Here is a 22196-nt window from a genome sequence, read left to right on the forward strand (position 1 = left end):
GCCGAGCTGGTTTTCTCTGTAGTACGGCTCTTTTGGCAGTAGAGGGCACTTAGAATATGGACAAAGCATAAAGAAATGCCTTCTGAAACTTCCCTCAGAAAGCTTTTGTTTAGCTGTGTGAAACCTTCAATGCTGTCAAATGTTCCCTAGTTTAAAATAAGATTTTTAACAGTGTTTGGCTTTGGAGATTATTTATTATCTCTGCTTTAAACAAAATTAAAAAGTTAATTTTGCTTTCTGTTTGAGTCAATTTTTAGCATTGCAAATAGTCTGTTTAGGTTTATGGGTTTTGTCTGCTGTGCTATCAGCAAAGCAACAATATTTTATTATTTGCTGACACTAGGAGTAAAGGAAATCATTTTTTCCTTAGAAAATGATGAAAATAATTTAGTAATATTTTAGGTTATTCTGGGGTCAAGTGAACCCATTCCAAAATAGGGAAACTCAATTATACAAGTGGTAGAGAAGAAAGATATTGCAATGGAAACCTAAGAAGTGGAAAAATATGCCCCATTACTACATTTTGATTCTTCTAGGACAAATATGAAGCTTACACGAGAGCTCATAGTAGTACTATTTCTTCAGGCTGTTAATCTCTTATCTCTCCTGAAGCACTTAGAAAGATTTGGACCTTCAGGGGATATGTGACATCATCAGTATTTGGATGTGAATGTTACAGCTCTGTTCATAGGCAGAAGATACATTTCAATTACTCCCATTAATAAATTGTACTGTTGAAGTGGACTGTACCGTACAAACTCCAGCAATAATCCTATAAACTTAAACTCAAGGGAATTGTCCTTAAAAGTCAGTAGCATTTACTCATTTGAGGTGCTTATTTTAGGATCAGGCTTGCATGACATATTTTCCACCACTTATGGTAGTTGTAACAGTAATTGGTGAGAAAATTATGTCATATTTGCTATATGAGAAAACATAGGGAGCAGATACTGTGAAGCAGGACAAAATAGGCAGAAATCTTCTCCTCCTGTAGCTATTTGAAGGTGTTGGATCAGGTCCATAAGTGGAATAAACTGATGTAGCTCCAGTGACTGAAATGAAACTGCAGATTTAGAGCAACTGAGGAACTGGTAAATTGTCTGTCAAAACACAGGAATCAAAGAGTGTGGGTGGGTTCTGGTTATATTAAATTACTGTCAGTGTTCACAGAGCTTTAAGAACAGGACAAGGAGAGGACCTTGTTTTCTAAACCTTCTTTCATATATAGTAACACAACATTTAAGTGGCTCATTATTTTTGTTTGGCCTAATTTGTGGTATCACTGGCAGTACTCCTACAACTTGTACAAAACCAACAGATTAATATCTTTGCAAGGATAAACTGGTGTGGATGCACTCATTTACATCAAACAATAATAGCTGAGAAATCGGTTTAGCAAGGCCAGATATAGAGCTACCAGCTAACTTTTCCCACTCAGTTCATTGAATTCTTCTAATGACACATCTTTAGGGAGTTTCAGCAGGGGTGGTGTCTCTGCTTACCAAAATCCCATCTTTATGGTCCTTTAGGCTCAGCTACTAATAGATAGTGCAGAGATAGTGGTTAGCAGATCTTCATCAGTTCAGTAGCAGCACAGCTACAATCAGTGTCCCCATCCTCTAAGAGGATATTACCAATACCATTTACCTGGATGCAGGATTCATGCACTCCTACCAATGTAGCTGTCAAGAAAACGGACAAAGAGGAGAAGTAGCATTGCTCACCACTGGGAAAAGGATCCGCCAAGAGGGCAAAGGTTTATCCTATCCTATTTGTGTAAGAGGTAGTGGAAAATCTGCTACACCTGTCCTTGGAACAGCTGCTGCTGTTACCCCTTCACACCCAGTGGTTGCAGTTCCCACAGTGCTTCTGTACCTACATAAGGGAAACCACTTCCTTCTTGCTTGTTGTTTCTACCAAAAAGGTAGCACGAGCACCTTTTGTGTATCTTGGGAATCAAAGGCACTCTGTGAAACAGAAGTAATTGCCATGCATACAGCAGAAACCAAGCACTCATTTTCCTCTCCATTTCCAGAGGCTGAAGGAACATGTTAATTACCTAAGAACATTTGACAACTAGAACAATAGGAGAAAGCAACCACTGGAAAGTAAGAACCCGGCTCTTGTCAGCCAGGTATCAAACCTGAACAGTGGTCTGTTAATGTTCCCCCAGATAAGTAAGATTCCCTACTCCATTTTGCTCAGACTCTGAATGCTGCTTATCACATGGTTAAGATTCAACTCATAAAAACATGTCTCAGCAATTGGAATTTACCCTTTGACCTTCGTCCCCCTCCCCTTTGTCCCCCTGCTGTGATGAACAAGCTTTGTCTTCACTAAACATCACTGTTACACTGGTGAAAACTGCTTTTTGCACAAGTTCAAAAACTCAGCAAACAGCAGGGACAAAAGCATATATAGATGTAAAAACATACATGTAGTTGTTGTGTTGTATCTTTACTGCACCCAGAGAAACATCAGAATTTAATGGGTTTTGCCATATATTTGGCAAATATTTCTGTGCAACGATGCGTCCTGCAGAAACAAGAGATAGAAGTGGGGAACTATTCAGTAGGGTGAAATATTTCTTTTCATTTTAAAACTTCCTTGAGCTGTGCATAAGCATGTGCATGACTGTGTGGGGCTAGAAATAGGTATCACCCTGCTCCTGGTCTCTAAACTTCTCGATGGGGTCAGTGTGGAGGAACAACACAGCTGCTTATGCTGGTTATTTGATGACATATGGTAATAGCTGCAGTGTTAGAGCTGAATGTGACACACCACAGCAAGTTAAGCAAAATAAACCTGCTAGCCTTTCCCCCCACCACTGCATTTTAAAAAAAGTGTTTTTCTTTTTTGTGGTGAAGAGTCATTATTAGCTGTGGAAAAAAAAAAGTAACGGTTGAGTGTCTCAAGTGCTTGGTTTGTGTATATCTGTGTGCATGTGAATAAAAGCTAACCAGATAGGCAGATCTGTATTAGTAAATAGGGTACTTCATACACACAAACCAACGTACGAATACGTGTGTTCGATACTAAAGCTTTTAAGTAAAAATAATACCCTCAAACTAGAGGCTGAGCCCAGTGTTAGTCTATCAGGCATACAAGAATGGTTTGTGGTGCAATCTGAGGATAACTCAACTGCACAATTATGAGATTATATCCTCTTTAGAGGGTATAATTATGCCATCTCTATATATCTTACTTAGAAGGCATAATGCTTCTCCCCTAATAGTGGAAAAACTAGTACAGAGAAATGCAGTGTTTTTTGCTTCCAGCACACAAAATACCATAGACATCCAGAAAGCTTTTGAATGCAGGATCTTAGGGCTGCAAAAAACAAGGCTGAACTCCTGATACTTACCTGAAAAAATTCCTAAAAATAAAAAAACTACGATCTTTGTGGCTTTCGGTGAGATGAAGCTACATCTTGCAAGAATTTTTCCAAATTCATTTTCACAGATGTCTTAGTAATGACTTTTTGAAAACTTAAATTAGACATGTCAGTCAGTGGCATCAGAATTTTTCTTGACTGTAATAAAATTGGAGGGATCTTTTTAAGCAAAATCTACATTGTATTTAGCACTGTTACCTACTAATATAAATGGGTACAAATGTTACAGACTGAGAGGGTATGGAAGAGGTGGTAATAAGGCAGTGGTATGCTTTATCCAGAAGGTGATTGATAATTTTGTTTTTTCTTTCTGGTTTCGTTGCACTGTTTAATCTTTCCAAGCTTAGATCAAATGATTGCTCATTTTGGATGATAAAGTTTATTGCTACTGTCTGGTATGTGTAATGACTACTTAATAATGTGCACCAAGACACAGCAGTAGCTCTTTTTAGTTTGTTTTCAAAGGTGGTAAGGAGTCTCACCGCTACACGCTTTTTCACGGAGCTGAGGTTGCTACAAACCTAAAGATAAATCTGCAAATCTTTGTGACTATTCTTTATCATTGTCACTAGCTTGGTGGTGGTCTGCCATTTTTCTTGAAAGCTGGGCACCAACTGCTGGCCAGAAGTATTTTTCACTGAATTTTTTGTACTTTAAATAAACTACTGCTTCAAGAACTGCCAAGTGTTCCTCATTCATCTTCAGGACACAGAGCTTCATGTATATCTTCGCAAACCTTGACTCTGTGAAGTGTTTGTCTCATCTCTCTGCCATTTATAGCAGTCTTTGAATTCACTTCTGGTTTATTGATGGCCTTGACTAAATTAATGCAGATGTAATTTTTTTAAAAAGGTTTACACTCTGACTAATTGTATGCAAAATAAATCCTCATTTAGAGAGGCTCCTCCTCTTGTTCTAAAAGGCCTTTCTGGATTCATAGAGTAAATGTTGCTGAAAGCATAGAAGGGGGAGATTGTTGTTTCCTTTGGCATTTCTCTTCTTACAGTGGTAGAAGAATATGCATCTGCTTTTCCCTGGGGAGGGGGAGATAATATGATAACCTTCTGATTATATACATAAGCGGGAACTGATCAGCTTCTCTTGTGGTTCGTTTTTAAGGGCAAGTTCCAGTTGGATTGTGCTAATGCACATATTCATGAATCTCTCCAAACAGGATTCACTGCTCTCCAGGGAACTGTTGAAGTATGCATCATTGTTTCAATGAAGTATCTTCATTATAAAACATAGGGACTATAAAAGGTGAATACCATTTGCCTCAGCCTAATATAATCTCTAGTTTGACTTTCTCCCACTATAGTGATTTTTTTAACAGAATCAGAGAGAATAATATGAGACAATTTCAAATGAAATATTATATGAAATTAGGTACATGCGCCTTGATGAACAGAATATTTTATTTTCTATTGTTTTATTGAAATAGGGAGAAATTAATATCAGTGGAATAAAAATGATCTTTAGGATCACACAGCCAATTCAAAGCACCTCAGTGGGGATAGTTGGTCTCTAGAGGTACAGAGTTTCCTACTTTACTGCATTAAGATAAGTAGGTATAAAAGGCTGCACTGCTTAGTAAAATCAACATGTTTAAAATTCAGGAAAGAAAGCAGATGCTGGAATCTACTGAAATCAATCACAAAAAGGATTTTGCTCATTGCAAAGAATGGGATGACATAAATATCTCTATAGGCTTTAAATTGCTCATTACATGTTTTTATCACTGTGTAATTATTTTAAAGTGTCCTAGACTTTTGCTTATTATAAGAAGCACATTAAAAATAGCAGCTAGCATTACATTTAAATACTGGGAAAGGAAAAAAAGAATGTAGTATTATATGAAGAGGCTGCCTAAGTCAGGAAGCATTCCAGTGAAGTAGCCAATCACTTTCCTGTAAGCAAATATATGTATTTATTGGTTTCTATATTTATGTGTGTGTCTATATAAGTATATATATATATATATATATATATATATGCATGCTACATATAGAGATGAATAAATGTGGGGTTTTTTTCAGAGTTCAACAGATGTCTCACAGTAGAAAAGTTTTTTTGTAGCCTGTAACAATCTAGGGAGCGTATAAACAAGTAGACAGGCATGATCCTTGCTCAAAGAGATTGTGGTCTGAGAAGGATACAGACAACTCTGTTCAGATAGATCTAATATAGTCTGTAGGTTGAAGGTCTAATAATAAAAGTATTAAAATAATACTGGACAGTTTTATTGTTTATTTTCATATTCTACAAAAATTAACATGGCCTTCATGGTAAAATACTAGCAAAGATGTCTAGCTCTGAATGGCCTTGTGACTTCAGATAGCTTCATGTTACAGTAGAAAATGCTTTATATTTTAATTTGTTTTCACAGTCTAAAATGCATGCCTTTGTATAGGAGGCAAAACATGGCCTATGGCCCACTTAAATTCCAGTCAAGCTGTATTTGGAAAGCTTAAGTGGGGCTTATATAGTGAATAGGACTTTTCCTGGCACTTTGGTCTGTGATGGATTTCTCTTGTTGTAGCAGTGGTGACACAAGTCATGTGTTCTGTAATGACACCAGATTTATGAAAACCTGTCATGGTCAAAAGCAGTCACATGCACACACAAAAAAATAAAAATCTGGTGCTACATCATCAGCAATGTTTGAAGAATTACACATATTTCACAGTTTGGTTCAACGTCACCAGGTCTCTGACAACAGATAGCTGACATTTGTAGTATGACTGGGAGTTTCCAGCCATCCCCCTCCTCCTTCTCCTCCTCCTCCAAATTCTGCTTAATTGAGTATGTTGGCAACCAGACCTTGAAATTTGCTTTGCTGTCAATTACTTCCTTTGGAAAGGCAAAACATCAATATGAGTTTCTATACCACTTTCTTCTGTGATTAGTATCTTCGGTGGCTGCACAATGTATCCATGCTAGAACCGTGTAATATTATCCTAGAAATCCTGCCCAGGAGAGAGAGTGAATCATTCATCAGGGAATGTGGGAATATATTATATAAATGAATATACCATATTCATATATATAACTGTATTTAATAACTTATTTCTAGTTTATATAACATCCTCTGTAAAATATATATCTATGAATATGAAATATTTTCTATATATTATTCGTATAGTATAGAAAAACATGTAAATTAATATATTGTATATTGTATTAATATAATGCAATGTGTAATTATGATATATTGTAGTGTATATGTTTGTATACCTAATATAGAAAATAAGAAATTATAAAATATTTAATTTATTTTGTTTTCAAGACCAATTGTAAGTTGTCTACTATTTCAAGCCGACTATTTAAATTTAAAAGTTTCTCTCTTTCTCCCAGCAGAAGTTAGATTGTACTTCTTTATGTTTATGGGTGGATAAGAATAAATCATATGCGAAGAAGGATCTCTGGTTTTGCATGTCACAAATAGGAATTGGCCTTGGAGAAAGTGTCATGTCTGTGAATAAACCCACTTAATGCCATACTTGGAGCACCATGTTAGTGTAAAACTCAGTAACAAAGTCATATGTAGGATATGCCAATGCTTTGGGAAAGGTGTTCTCAGAACTTTGTCTTCTACAATTTTATTGAGTTCGGTAATATTCTGTGATTTTTAGGAATTTATGTCCATACATGTCCTAGTACTCTGTAGCAGCCCATCCTCAATGTCTGGAGTAGGTACATAGGTGAGAGTAATTTAAATTGTTTACAGACTGTCTCCTAAGCAAATAGAACTTCATGCATGACATAATTAGAGTCAAATCAGAATAAGCAAAATATATTTTTAACACTGGCCTAGCAATCTTGTTACATAATAGTTGATGTTTACTGAGGCATCTGCATATCAGCTCTTCAGCTACAAGACTGAGAGAAGTCTAGTTTCTCAGCAGTTTTTGGAAAGAATCCAACATATTTGGATCAAGATATAGGTAGAAAACTACCCCTAGAGACAAAACAGGGAGTTACACAGGCAGCTGATTCATCTGCCCCGGAAAGGGGCAGGTTATGGAAATAACCTTTGCAGGAGCTGTAAGGGAGGAAACAAAATGACTAAAGTTACTAAGAAGTAGTTACGGAAATCCAAGGATAAATTTTGGTGATTATCACAAATGTCTATGTTATTTGCTCCTATGTCTGTAAGATAACTGCCTAATGTTGGTTTTTGCATTTTTCCCCCCCAATGTGCTGTATTCCTCATGCTCAGTAAAACAATAACATACAAATAAGTGAAGTCTTTCATTACCAAAGGAATGACAGAACAATATAATTATCATACCAGGTGACACAGCATTTTGTAATAATCCAGTACATAATTTATGCCATCACTATACATTTTTTAAAATGAAATCTCCTATTTTTAGATGAAGATATCAGACTAGCTTGCAAGATACCTTTATGTAGTATGATGGGCACCACAGAAAGATTCACATGCCTTCAGACATAGGTAGGACCCAAACACTGTTGGTATGGTTTGCTGGGTGAAATCCCAGTTCCACTGAAAGCAATCCTCCCTTTGACTTCAATAAGGTGTGACTTTCACCCCCAGTTTCCATGTTGGGCCTTGAGACCTTGCTAACATAAGGCATCAAATAATTACTTCTGGTCAATCAGGGTTTTTATACAGATCTGATGGTCTGAAGGATAAAGTAAATCAGTGTGGATCAAACCTGTTCTGAAGGGATCTTAAAGGTCAAGTTGATGGTTAAGTCACCCTGATTGCTTAGCTCTTCTCCTCTGTGTAGAGACTTGCTGATTACAGTGCTGGGCGTGGAGAGGTGAGTGGCACAGGACTGAGCCCACCAGCTCAATCCTCAGAGGTGACTCTCCCATACTCAGATATTAACTTCTCTTGCATAACCCGAATTCTATGGAAGAGTCCTCATATGTCAGTCTTAAACCCAACCTTTCATCTGTCAGAAATTTAATTGGAAAATCACATATGATATGAATTGCAATAATATGTTATGTATTTACAGCATCAAGTATGAAAACCTCCCCTTACAATTCATTCAGCTCATTACCATGAAATTCTACTAACATTGCACACAGTAAGGCAAAATTCAGATCTTGTTCAAAAATTTTATCTGGGAAATCAAAATAAAAAAATTAAATGGCAAAATCCTGGTTTCTGTGTTCTATATTCTTTATATTCTGAAGGGCAAAGGAAGTAGGCTCCAACCTATGCCTGCAGTCTCTGCAAGTGGGGCAGAAAGTCTCCAATGTTATAGGAGTTCAGGGAACTGATTGAAAGGGAGCTGTACAGGCACAGGGAAGGAATGTGTAGGATTGTTTGTTCTCTATAAACATGAGAGCATTTGGCATACAGAATTTTCATCTGTCTCAATAACAAAAGAATACATCCTAGGCCACAAACAGTTATTTTTTTCTCTTAGGAGAACACACGTGAATAAAGAGAAGATAAGAGGAAATTACACATAAGGCTGAACAGCTTTCAGAGAAGCAATGTAATTTTTCATACAATAGTCTTCACACATTCAAATACTAAAAGAAACTTAGTGGAGTATTATTTCAGATTATCCATGTTCACTTAGTAGAAAAGACAGGGACTACCGCTACAAAAAGAAAAAAAGGAGAGAAAAAAAGAGGCATTTGGAAAAAAACAAAGCAAAAGCAATTAAATAGGAGTTTATTTTTTCTTTATATATATATATATTCCCTATGTCTCCCCATGTCTCTAGAAGGCCAAAGTGAGTTATAGCTGTAGGGCTTTTTTATGTCATACATCTTGCAAAAAAGTGACACATATTGGTTATTTATCAAACTTCTTATTTTTGTCTCTTTTGTACTACAGGCAGAATATAATACAGTGTAGACAAAGATGCATATAAAAGCAATTTGAGATAGAGGCAAAGCTATGTATTCAATAAAATTATATATATTCTTGCAAAGAGACAGAAAAAGAAATGTGCTAGTATAGCAATGTAATCAAGTATAATTAAGGAGTAATATGTGCACAGATAAATTAAAATACTCTGAATTTTTTCATAGTATAGGAGGATGAAATAATCATTCATGCCATCTTCTGCTCCAGCAGAAAGCATCAAATGAATCCCTTCCACTTGGAGTTGGGTATTGTACTTTGACTTTTTCCCATCATCTATTTGTGCTGTCAGGTCAGATAATAAGATGAGAGCTTCTAATGGTTCTCTTTTTTCTCTGGGAGCAGATCTTTCTTCTTACCTTATCCTATTAAAAGTTGCATGGATTAAAAATACGCCACAGATATCAAAAATAAATGCAGGTTTTTGAGTGAAAGCTCCATCTGGTTTATTTGGCACCAGCTCCATTTGATGATTATGACACAATCTTCAGTAACATCGAAGTCATGTGTCTTTAAACTCCCCGAAGAAGAAAGCATTATTTATGGATTATATAGAGAGCCATATAATGCCTGTTAATTTTCCATACAAGTAAATCTGTTACAATAATAAATCAGACTGTGGTAACTACAAAGTCAAAAAAGTATCTAGTAAGGAGTTCATTGGACTTTGCAGGTATCAATGGACAGTATTCTGAGGCCTTGCATCATGTTTTCAGAAGCATTATTTAATCTGCAGAAATGGATGATAATTTGTTAAAAAACCCAAACACCTCTCTTAGAGGGTCCTTTTAAGTGCAGTGACTTTACTAGACTATGGAAACCCAGACATTAAGAAAATAATTGGGGGTAAATAATAAACTATACATTTCAAAATCACAAGTAAGCTTAATTTCAAGTTTTATTTTCTTTGCAGAAAATTTACATATGAAGAAGAAAGCTTTCTTTTTCTTTTATTTTTCTGTTTTTCCAAGCTGCTGTCTTCATCCTGTTTAAAGCAGATTTCATTAAATGTTAGGTCAGATTCATTTACCTCCAAGTAAAAGAGAAAAGGAGTCTGACAGACCTGTTACCTTTCATTGCTGTATACTTTTGGGAGGGGAATGGAACGGAGGGGAAGAAAGGGAAAACGTGTTAAGGGGTAATCCTTTATCCAGATATGGGTGAGAAGCTCTGCTCATCCTTCCAGTCCTCACGTAGCAGAGTGTTCCCTGCAGCCTCAGCTGAGAAGCTGCTTTCTGCTCTGCATTGCACAGTTCAAAGAGATGGAGCTCTCAGGTCTGTAAAGCACACTGAGGATGAAAATGGTCAGGAAAATGTTTCCTATACCAATATAGGTCATTGTTTCAGTGACTTCTAGAGCCACTTCAAAACAATCTGGGCTCCTGTGTATTTCTGCCCCACTGTATCATCATGAATATCTGCAACCAAGAACTAAGGAGTGACATTATTAAGGCAAAAGGAAGAGAAGAATCCTACACTGCTGACTGCACTTTTCAGAAATGGGCTGGATATGGATTTTGTTATTCAACCAAATCACAACTATTACCCCAGTGAGCTTGGCAAGTGTTTCAAAACAGGGAGTCCAAGGTAAACTGCAATGCTTGTCTCCACTTGCCCTTGCTCTCTGCCTTTGCTGTCTCCTGGAATCTTTGTGAGAAGGAGGAATTTTGTCTGCATTAGACAGAGGCTGCACAAAATAGGGAGAACTTAGCCCTCACCGCAGGGAGTGTGACATACACTGCAGAATAAGCACGGCCAGTGCAGAAATTCAGCTTTCGCAGAATCCCTTGTAGTCTGAATCTGAATGTAAAGCTACTTCCCACAGGATAAAGCCAAAGAGAAGAGAGACAGCTGACAGAGGGATTGTAGGCTTACCTCAGTGCAGTTCCCACTGCAAGTCCTCGTACGCAGACTACTCTCTCACACTCACACTTTGACAGAAGCTTGGCATCTCAGCTGAGTGCTTCATAATTAAAAAGACCTTGTGCTGAAATTTGAAAGCTTTGCAGACTTTGTTTCATTTTGTTAACAGGATGGTTATTAACAAGGATATGGAGCTCTTTGTCATAGATGGAAGGCTGGGAATGATATGAAAATGTCTTTATATGTTTTTATATAATCAAGTTTTCCAGATTGAAGGATTTTAGACCAGATGAGTGTCCTGAATATTTGTCTAGATTCCTGTTTTCTATTCTGAGCTAAATTATCAGAAGCAGAAGTTCACATTAAAGTTGAGAAACCAAGCCTACCAGTGCTAGATGGGTTTAGCCTTACCATGGGCTCCTCTTCAGTCTGGTTAGAGGAGTTCAAACCAGCTTTCATCTCATTCATGCTAGTTGGCCCATCTCTAATCATAATGCAACAAACTACCGTGGCAGCTCCCACAACCAAGCTATCAACATGACCTTGTCATTTCAATTTTTCACACATATTCTTTGTTTCCCTCCCCTCCATGCCTGTGTAGCATATCACACTAAAATCTCATCTTTCTCCAGCCTACTGCCAAGGGCTACTAATCTGTAATACAGCTTACTCTGAGAAATGTCAAGCAGGATGAAAACGGTAAAACTCACAGAGGAGAAGCTTGAGTTGAACATCTCCTTTACCATGAAACTCTCTCACCTGCTCTTTGCACTGTGCTGCAGTCCAGGTCAGCCTTACCTGAGTGACCCACTGAGAATAATAGACCATTACATGGGTTCTAAACTTGAGAGAAATAAATGTACCACAATCAAAAAACCTCCATCTTTTTCTGACATGAAAACCACCAGCAATACCCAGGTTTATTTTTCGAAAATCCCCTAATCTTCATTTTTTTTTTCCTGGTCCCTAATCTGTTCTCATTGTCTGAAAATACAAAAGCCTCAGAGATTTCCCATCTTTTTATCTTCACAATCACAGCAATGCTCATCGAAGCAGGGACAGACATTTAATGCAAATAACTCAACAAATTATTTCCGATCACTCCATTCTAAGGTAATAAAAATATCAGAGTATGTGGAGTAGGTTCAAACAATTAGTGAATTAATGGAACTCATTACTTTCTCACAGGTTTTTTACATTCAGAAAATAAATAAGAAAATGAATTTATCTGAAAAATTATTTTGAATTACTTGCTCAGTTTCAGGTATATGTACTCCAAGTCAGTGGTTAGAGAAATTTATCGGGCTTCTAGCTCTCCCTGATCCAGCTTCTCCAAACAAAATATGCCAGAAAAGTGATGACAAGTATAGTAAACATTTTTTCTAAATCTTGCACTGTGGTCCATTTAGAGAACTGAGGGTCTGGTTTATGCCCGGAGGCTCCAGTTTTCTGACCAGTCTAATTTCAGTGGAGGCCAAAGTTTTAAGCATGATACAGAGCGTGTTTTATACACAGAATAAACTTTACCAGTGACTTTCTACATTGCAGAAAGGGACTTCTGATTTACTTCTGTCCATTTTTCTGCAAGGCCAGAAATCTTCTCCTGTGGGTGTAAGAAAATAAAGCTTGCCAAAGTGTTAGATCAGACACAGGTTTTCATCTCTGTCCATTTTCTCTCACATGAAAGACTTCTGGAGCTAGCAAAGCATGCTTTTGTTGACCAGCAAAGATCAAAAAGGCAGCTTATTTTTGTCCTTCAGCCACTAGACTGATACTCTCAGTTCTGTTAACATTCTGCCCCCATTTGAACTGGACACTTTGGAAGTATCAATAATGCAAGTTGGAGGGCTGCACTATCACTCATCCTGTATTTGCCTCTCCTTCTACAAAATTAAATCAAGTTGAAATCAAAGGAGACACAATCTCAGTCATATAGGCAGAAAATCTCCTGTAGCTTTGCAGCAATTCTCAGTGAAATATTTGAAATTATTTATGTTGGCAGCAGTGACTGATCCACATTGAGAGTGCAGAGTTAACAAAATGCTTCCACCCCATGGAGACATAAACAAAGTGTTGGAAGCCACTCATCATGTCATCCACTTTCTCCCCGCTTCCTTGACAGGCACATCTCCTGAAACAGAATGTTGTTTTACAGGAACATCAGAAAGTGCAAAAGTAACTAATAAAACAGTGACAATCCCACTGTGACCACAAGGACTAGGACCAGCAAGCAGTGCACCCCTATTACTTATGAGTGAAGAGAAAATACGCAGCTATCAGAGCCCTTTCTTAACATTGCAGATTGGGTCAAGAATAGATTCTGCAGGAGAGCTCAGGCTATTTCTCTGTTTCAGACTATTTCCATGATGAATGTTCTTACAGGATTCAGATGACTCAGTGGATCAAGAACAGAAATGTCAGCCGTGACCAGCTGTGTCAAAAATTGTTGTTGTCTACTTCAGCTGGCTGCTCTACACTCAGAGTTCAACTACAGCACTCCTAGTAGCTTTGTAATTGGCAGAATTATCCTCAATGCATCTGTTGTTGAGTGTGTAGGAATGTTTGCAGGCGAGATGTACATACACATAAAAGGATTGTGTTGAAAACATAGTAAAAAGCAGTAAGTATTTAGCCACAGCTGAGTTCTCTCTCATTTCCACTAAAACAGAGAAAAGTAACAGCATCTTGCCATGCTGAAATACAGTTGATTGCAGGATTTCTAAGCTCATAAGCAGCCACATTGCGCAACAGATGCCACACTGACTGGTAGCTGCTGCCCCACCTTGACGTCCCAAGTAGCTGTCTGTAACGAGGGAAGCCTTCCTCCGTGGCTGGAGTGCTGTGCAAGATTCTGCTAATTGGTGGGTCAGTGTGGTTCTGGGGAGCTGTTTCCTATGCAGACCTCCTGAAAGAGCTAAGATCACAGTTCCTGGGCCCCTGAGGACAGTCTGCAACTGGATCTGATTGTCAAATACAAAACATAGGAGGAGGAGGTTGCTTGTTCCACATTCTTTTCTCCTTCAAAGGCTGGCAATAGTCAATATTTCAGAAGCTTCCTTGGCCCAGTTGTGCAGATGTAACAGCCAGTCACTCTGGAGAAAAGACACAAGAGATTTTCAAGTTCCTTGAGCAAAGCTTTTGCCTGATTTCAATCCAAAGAGTGAAATATGAGCTTTTAAACTTGAAATTTAACTGAATTTCCAGCATTTATACACTCTTTAAAGGTTTTACTTCTTCCTGCACCCTCCTCCCCCCAATCTTTCTTCTCCTTGCAATAAGAATGGATCTAAGAATGATGAGACATTTGGTGATATTTTTATCCCAATAATAAAAATTTGCCCCTTTCTTTCACAGTTCTCAGGCATGCTCACATGAATTTCAGTATCTTCTCATCACTTGCAGTTAGTTTCAAATCTCCTTTGGATAGATCATGTGTGGTCTTCCTTACCCAAGATTTTTTCCAATATTCAATGGCACTGCACACCTCCATTTGTTTGCTTTCCTTTCTAAAGCAGTGGATGGTTCTCCTTACTGAAAATTTTACAGACAAGCAAAGTGAATAGCTCAGATGTACATTAAGTATTTGAAAGAATAATATAATTTAACCAAGGTACACTGCTCAGTGACCTAAATCACCTGCTTTCATAGACGGTTGACATTGTTTACATTGAGGCTTTTTTGTAGAGAGGCGTTTGAATAACCCTTCAGAATGGATATGCTCAGTAGGAACACTCTGCCCGCTGTCTTTGCGCCTCCCGCTTACGGTGTCTCTCCAGGTACCTTCAGTCAGGTGTCTACAGCTCTGAAGGAAAAAGATGTCTTTTGGTTTTTGTCAGTGAAATCACTGACTTTAAGATCATGCTCTGTACACACACACAACTTGATTCCTCTCACTGATGAAACATATCTACTGTACCCTAAACCTGACTGTCAGCTTCCGTATGGGGAGCCAGCCCTTGACAAGGGTGAAGCCAACACTGAGTAATTTCAAGACATAAGCCTCCTTTTTGTTGTGATATCTGATGTGGCTGTAGACATAAAACATTCAGAGACTTAGTTGGTATTTTTTCAGTGAAAAATATTTAAAAATGAAGCTATAGTTCAGACAGCTGAGCTGACAACAGCTTACAGAAAGTGAACAAGTAAACAATTGCAGAAGTCTCCAGACACTGCAAGACAAGATGAGCAAATATTTTCTTTCTCTGAAATGCAACTTGTTTTACTAATTTTTGTTTGACTGTATCCCGATGATATGAAATTATACAGGGAAAAAAATACTACTAAGACTATGAAGGGGTATCACTATGGATTTAAAATTGTAATATCATTGTAACATTATAACTTTCAAAATTTTTATGATATTAATGGTCTTATTATTGAACCTTACAAAATTAGCTTCTTTGAGTACTGTTAGATTATTTTGTCTTGCCTGTACAGCGTTGTGAATATTATTCTATGTAATGGCATACTATGATACAAAATATATATCATTCAAAATACACATCATCTCAGCTCCATTATTTACCATTTCATCTCTTCTACTCTGTAGTCTCCAAATGTTGACTATGTGGCTTCCGAAACAGCTAAATGTGAGGTACATACCTAATAAAAATTCTTCAATGAACCAAACCAGAGATATGGTGATAAAACCCACAGAAATGAAAGGGGTTTACATGAACTGAGTGCCAAAGCTGTGACCCTCTTGGGGCACCTCCACCTCAGAATGCCAACCTAAAATCTGACAAAGTGCTACTCTTAACCACCAGCAGCAGAAAGTGCTCTCTAGCCATGGACATCTTTGGAGTTGATGGCGTTGAAGTATCCATAAGGATATGATAAAGGCTTACAGCCAGCTGTATACATCCAGATTTTGTGTGATATGTCATCTTTGGTCTCTCCTACCACCTTCCTTACCATATATTACCTGACCATAGCAGGTATTACATGACTTCTCTTTGGTACTCAAAGTATTAACTGCAGGAATTATTTAGCATTTTATGTCTTATCACTTTGTTACATTCTGAGAAGGGATAATTATTGTCTTTGTGATTACCCCCCAAAAATATAGCAACTGTCAAAATAAGCCATTCCAAGCCTACAATTTTGGTAGCTTGCTTATAATGTTTCCAATCCAAACACAGGTACCATGGAAAATTTCAATGCTAATTGACTTGCCTTCAGAAACCTCATGCTGACTCCTGCCCAGGGGGTGAAAATCTCCCATGAAGAGGGAGTTTAGAATTGAGGGGTGGGAAGAGAATGTTTTTAGTCCTTAAATCTGCCTTAAGCAAAGATTTGCAAAACTCAACCTGATGCTGCCTGTCTTCTTAAGAGATACATCTCCCAAGAAACCTCAACTTTGAGTTTAAGATCTCAGAAGAATGTGAAAATATGATAGTCTGTATCTCTGTGGGGACCAATTATTGCTAGATGTGGTTTTTGCACAAGTAGAAATGGCTCTGTTTCAGCATGTGGAAAACCTAGGAAACTAATCTGTGTGGTGCACCAATTCTGCTCTCAGGCACAAGAACACACACAGTTTCTGTATGTATTCTGTAATGACCTCCAGTATGATGCAGAAATGTAGGGGTGGCTTTTACAAGATATCCAGCAATGCAAGGCTGCTACATATCGGGTAAGATCCAAACCCTTGCTGTGTAACTTCCACAAGCTTAATGGTGTTCTTAATGGCTATGTGGGCTGAAATTTATAGTTTCAATGTGAGAGCTTAAAGTTGTGGTGTTTTGGGTTTTTTTTTCATTAGATAAAGAAAGAAATAATTTGCTAGAGTGATTCCAGAGACAGCAGATACAGCTTTTTTCTTTTTTACAGCACTCAGGTAGTCTACCATATTTTCTCTTACAGCCTCCCATTAAAGCTGTAAGCCAGACTCTGAAGCCCAGATAAACTCACTTTGTTTGAGAAGTATGGGGAAGGGAAGACAGAGACTGCAGAAACCATATATACCTTAGCTTGAACTTGAATGTCTCATCTAGAAAATGGGGATAATCTTTACTGTGCAAGTCTTAATGTACTACATACAAGTACTTTTCAGGACAAGCCCGAGTTGTATTGTCTTTTTTTAATAGGTCCATTTAAAAGTATGTATTAACCTCCCTCATTTTACAGTTGCTGGCTACATATAAAAATCTGCTGGATGTAATCTGAGAATGAGGCTACAGGAAAAAAATAAAACAACATTTTAAGATTAGTTTCATTTATGAATAGCCCTTGACTCTTCCTTCTTGGCCTACACTCTGAACAAATGTGTATGTAATGTTCTTCTCACTTTATCAAGTCTGTATTATTAAGGGTAAATATTGATTCAAAATTAAAATATCGTTACAAATTTCTAATAACAAATTAAAATTATTAACAACAAAAAAAATTCCCTGGATCCTCTTGGAAAAACATTGGTTTGGCTTTTTAAAAGTTTGTCATGGCATCTATTTGTAGCTGCTTTGGGAATTACATTTACTGTCAGAAAACAAAACAGAGTAGAGAATATGGCCACACAAAAGGAAACATTTTCACTGATAGTGCTGGAACAATCTTGCCACCAAGAACTCCATCAGGTATCAGGTTACAACTTAGTTCCTAAGATTCAGGTGTTTAAATTTTTTAATTTTAATTAGTTTCATGTGTTTTAATTTTTTTGACTTCCCCTTTTAAAGTATTTTTCATCATTTCATTCTAATGATAGGGTTTTGTTTTAACTACTGGATACATCAGTTTCAGCACAGATTTTCTTCTTTTTATTTTAACAACTTGAGGACTCGCATCACAACTCAAATGTCCCTTTGTTCTTTCAGCCTGATTTAAAGGAAATTGCCCTATGTACTACAGTGGTTTTGAATGTATTAAAAGTTTTAAAAATTGTTAATTATATGAAATATTCTAACAGTTTAAGTTTAAATGATGCAATTAGCCAGTTACAACTGGAACTACCAGGCCTTATTTAAAATAATGAGGTCTGACAGTTATGGAGCCTGAATTATTCATTGATAACTAGCTTTTCCTCTTTTGCAAACCATGGCTTACATTAATAACAGAGGTGTAAGTGTGAGAACAAAAGAGTTTGACATTGGGAATACAAATATAAAAGTTCTAAATTATTCCTTAATTAAAAATACTATATGAGCAATATTTTCCAAGAAAAATCATTGGGACTAATACTTTCTCATACATTTCAACAATTGTTTCTGCAGGGAGTCACTGCTTAAAGTAACAGCACTTGATGATTCATAATCCAAGAGAATAAAATAAAGTGAATTTTTGCAACAGCATTCTTTTAAAGACGCTATTTTAAAAACAAAATGCAGCACTTTCTATTGTGATTCCTGCACTTGTGAAAATACATACTGACGTCACAGAGCCCTTCCTATTATCAGAAGAGTTCTATTTCCCACTGCCCTTCATCTTTCAATGGCCTGTGTTGCTTTCTCCATGATTACTCCATCAGCCTCAAAGATAGTTGCTTTATTTAGCACACCTGAACACAAATTAAATGTTGTTCTTTTAACATGAATACTGAGATTTACATCTAGTGGCTAATTTTACAAAAGCCTGAATTTTCATGAGCTTATTGGTTGCTCTAAGCCTGGATGTTTTTCATTACGATTGCTAAAACCAAAACAGAATCTCTACATGAACTGATCTAACAATAGTGAACATATCTGTTTCCTAATTACTCAAATGTTCATATGCATCTGGATGTCTTTTATGATTGAATACAAGAGCTTATGCAATTGAAGTAGAAACTGTTATATATCCTCATTCTCCCTCAAAGCAAAGCAAACTGAAGCAAAAAAAAAAAAAATTTCTAGAAGTAGGACATGCTGAAAGAGTGACTCATCTGCCGGTAGGAGTGACTGATCTTTGTCTATGATTCTTCATCACCACAACAGAGGGCATTAAATCACCTTTGATATCAAAAATAGGGATCTTAAACAAGCAGAAGTGTAGACTCAGTTTGGGATGAATCTTGGAGTTGCTGCAGTCACACAACACATCAGCAGTGCTGTTTGGAACATAATTATGCAACAGACTTTCAGAGTGACATTTATACTTGGCATTTATGTGAGGCCTAAAGAGGCTGAACCTCCAAATGGATGCAATGGTTCCTGTACACCTGACTTTGGAGCTTCTGAAGACTGCAGTCTAAATGTGTCTTTTCATAAAGTATGCTTCTATTTTATTGCATTGTTGTACATTTCCCCAGTGCAGGAAGACCAGAGAGGCGAAGGTCAGAATAAATACTATATAGATATCGAAGTCTGTTCAGTAAGAGTTTGAAAAGGAGGATTTGAAAGATGACTATTTTTATTAGTGCAGATGCATACAATATAACCTGATTTTTTTTTTTTGTGCAAATGTCAATTGCAGTATACATATTGTTCACTGAAGATTATGTCATTGGTCAAGAAGGAGGAGAGTCCCCAAATGAATGATTAATAATCAATGTGTCTGGGTTCTTATTTTATTCCTCAGAAGGAAAGAATGAATTAATAGTGTCTCTCCCAAAAATGGAAAAAAGGTCCCAGAAATAGGTCACACCAACTACATCTGTACACAGAGGGGTCCTCTCTGTAAGTGGATTTCCCTAGTTTGGGCAGGGAGCCTCAGCCTACCCTCTTATATTATTGCTTCTCCTTCCTACATTCTGATGCAATTAGGGAGAAAAGGCAATACGGATCAGAGCCCTATTAATTTTTTATACAGACATGAAAACCTGAGAGAAAGGGTGGAGAAATACCTAGGGAGAAGGGTTTTGAAGGAGGCCCAAGGTAATGCCTAGGCATGTGCTATCTCTACAGGTGATCCAAAGTCTTCCATCAAGTCTGGGCAAACAGTAGACTTATGTCCCAGGATGAAGGCAAATGAGACTGTGACCCCAGAGGAATAAGGGGGACCATGAACAGCTTCTGAAGAAATCTGTATTCTCTGACATTCTGTGATAAGCTCTCTCGAAGTAGGTGCAAGATGTATTAAATATCTGCATGTGTCATTATGTATTTATGTATGTTATCCTGGGGCATTGTTCTTTTTGGAAAAATAACATTACTTTGCATTGATAAACATTAGGTAGAATCAGTAGAAATATTTGTCAGGACCATATGTTAGTTAGGGATTTTTTTCCCCCAAAGGAAGAAGTTGTTTGATAGAAAGAATGCATTTGTAATTATTCAATCTCTGTTAGTAGCAGAGTAGGGAATTACTTTAGATTACTCCCATGTTATGTTCTAGGTGCCAGTTAGATCTGCCTCCAGGCAAGCTTATGGACTTTCCTTTTTTGTCAAATTCCCTGTTTCTTTTCTTAAGGAAACCTGCTAATTTTAACAGCTGTGCTTCTTTCTTTTCCTTCCTTCCTTCCTTCCTTCCTGCCTTCCTGCCTTCCTACCTTCCTTCCTGCCTGCCTTCCTTCCTGCCTTCCTTCTTCCCTTCCTCCCTCTCTTCCTTCCTTCTCTCTTTCTCTCTTTCCTTCTTTCTTTTCCTCTTTCTTTATTTCTCTTTCTCTTTTTCTCTTTCTCTCCTTCACTCTTTCTATCTCACTCTCTTTCTCTCTTTCCCTCTTTCTTTTCTTTCTCTGTATCTCTCTATCCCTTTACTGATGTTGTTGCTTCCCTGATGCAATCACAAAAAAACCAAAACCTGAGACATTGAAGTGCAGGTATTCAAAAGCACTGATTATTTTATGCTAATGAATCTACTAACATCTACTGATACAGTATTTCACTTGTTGTGCCCTCCTGGTGGTAGCACAAGATAAATCTAACGTTGTGTTTAATTAACTAAAGGAAGCAGAAACAAATCTCTGTGGGTTAATAATATTTATGGCCTAAAAATGAACAAACTAAAGAAAGTGAGTAAATTACATGGTACAACTCAGAGAAAAATGTAATTAAAACAAAATTCTCATGTATTCCAGAAAGTGCATCTGTAAAGACGTGCAAGCAAGGCACGTGTGAGACAATGCACTAAAATTAAGGTCATCACTGAAGAGTTGGCAAAACTATTTTTCTAATTATAAAAAAGAATGAAGTCAAACTTCTCAGGAAGAAATGTTAGATCTTGGTGTCTACATGGAAATTAGGTCTTTTTTAATCCATAAAATGCATTGTATCATATGGAGACTGAACCTTAATTCAAGTAGCTCAACATGAATAAGAAAATGCCAGGTCTATTTAACTGTGTCCTTTGTCAAATGCCAATAGAGATGGTGACTTTTTACAAATATCCAGTAGTTAAAAATATAAAATGCTGTAAGTAGATAAGGCTACAAGGGTTGTATTAACGGGCGATCATTTCACCCATTTATGATTCCTATTTTTTTAGCTGGAGACTCACATTTTGTCCTATTCCTTAAAATAGTCTGTGGGTCTGGAGATTTCTTAGAAAGAAATTGGCACAGGATCAAAGGAGATCCCAGAAAAAGCATCAGAGGTCCATGTCACTGTGCTAGCTCCAAGGGGGCCTCAGAAATTTAACTCTGTGGGATCTAGAGATGCATTCTCAATAGCATAGCCAAGTTGTGGACTGTTTCATGGCTTTCCCACTGAAACATGCGCATTTTTGAGTGCTTCTGAGTCCAATGCCATGTACAGCTCTAAGCCTCAGCCATGCACCATTCACTGGAAAACACTTCTCCAGCAATGAATAGCTGAGGCTGTTGTTACTGAAACCTTTACTTGCATCTGTGAGACTTGTTCTTTGATCAAATTACTTCAGTTTAATTGAGAAATCTATATTCACATGGGGGCATTAGCATGTTGGGATTAAAATGATGAGTGTTTCCACAGGCCTATCTGTATTATGGGCTGAACATTGAATTTTCACTCAGTTGTGCAAGTAAATATAGAAGGATGACAGTACATCATATTTGAAATTTGCCTTGACCACACAGGCACATTCTGTGAAGTACTAAACAGTTCTGACTCTTAGTAGTTTGTCCCTTTCCTGCTCTTGAATTTTTTATGCCCCCTTTAGATTTCTGGGTCTTGATATTACTGCAGTGTTGTCTGATTTAGGATTTACAACATTTATTGACAACAGGAAAACATATTCCCCCTCATATCTCAATAA

General features: G+C 37.3%; 1 long non-coding RNA gene across 1 annotated transcript in view; it reads right to left on the reverse strand.

Annotated features, from left to right (window-relative positions):
* Window positions 1-8501: 8501 nt before the first annotated feature.
* Window positions 8502-22196, reverse strand: part of LOC121670691 — a 59849-nt gene continuing 46154 nt past the window's right edge. Inside the window, exon 6 of the long non-coding RNA XR_006018211.1 lies at window positions 8502-14206. This is a non-coding gene — a long non-coding RNA (uncharacterized LOC121670691). The remainder of the gene's footprint in view (window positions 14207-22196) is intronic.

This window comes from Corvus kubaryi, unplaced genomic scaffold, assembly GCF_017639235.1.
Source record: "Corvus kubaryi isolate FWS band 111438036 unplaced genomic scaffold, C.kubaryi_AGA036_p1.0 37396, whole genome shotgun sequence".
Lineage (NCBI taxonomy): Eukaryota > Metazoa > Chordata > Aves > Passeriformes > Corvidae > Corvus > Corvus kubaryi.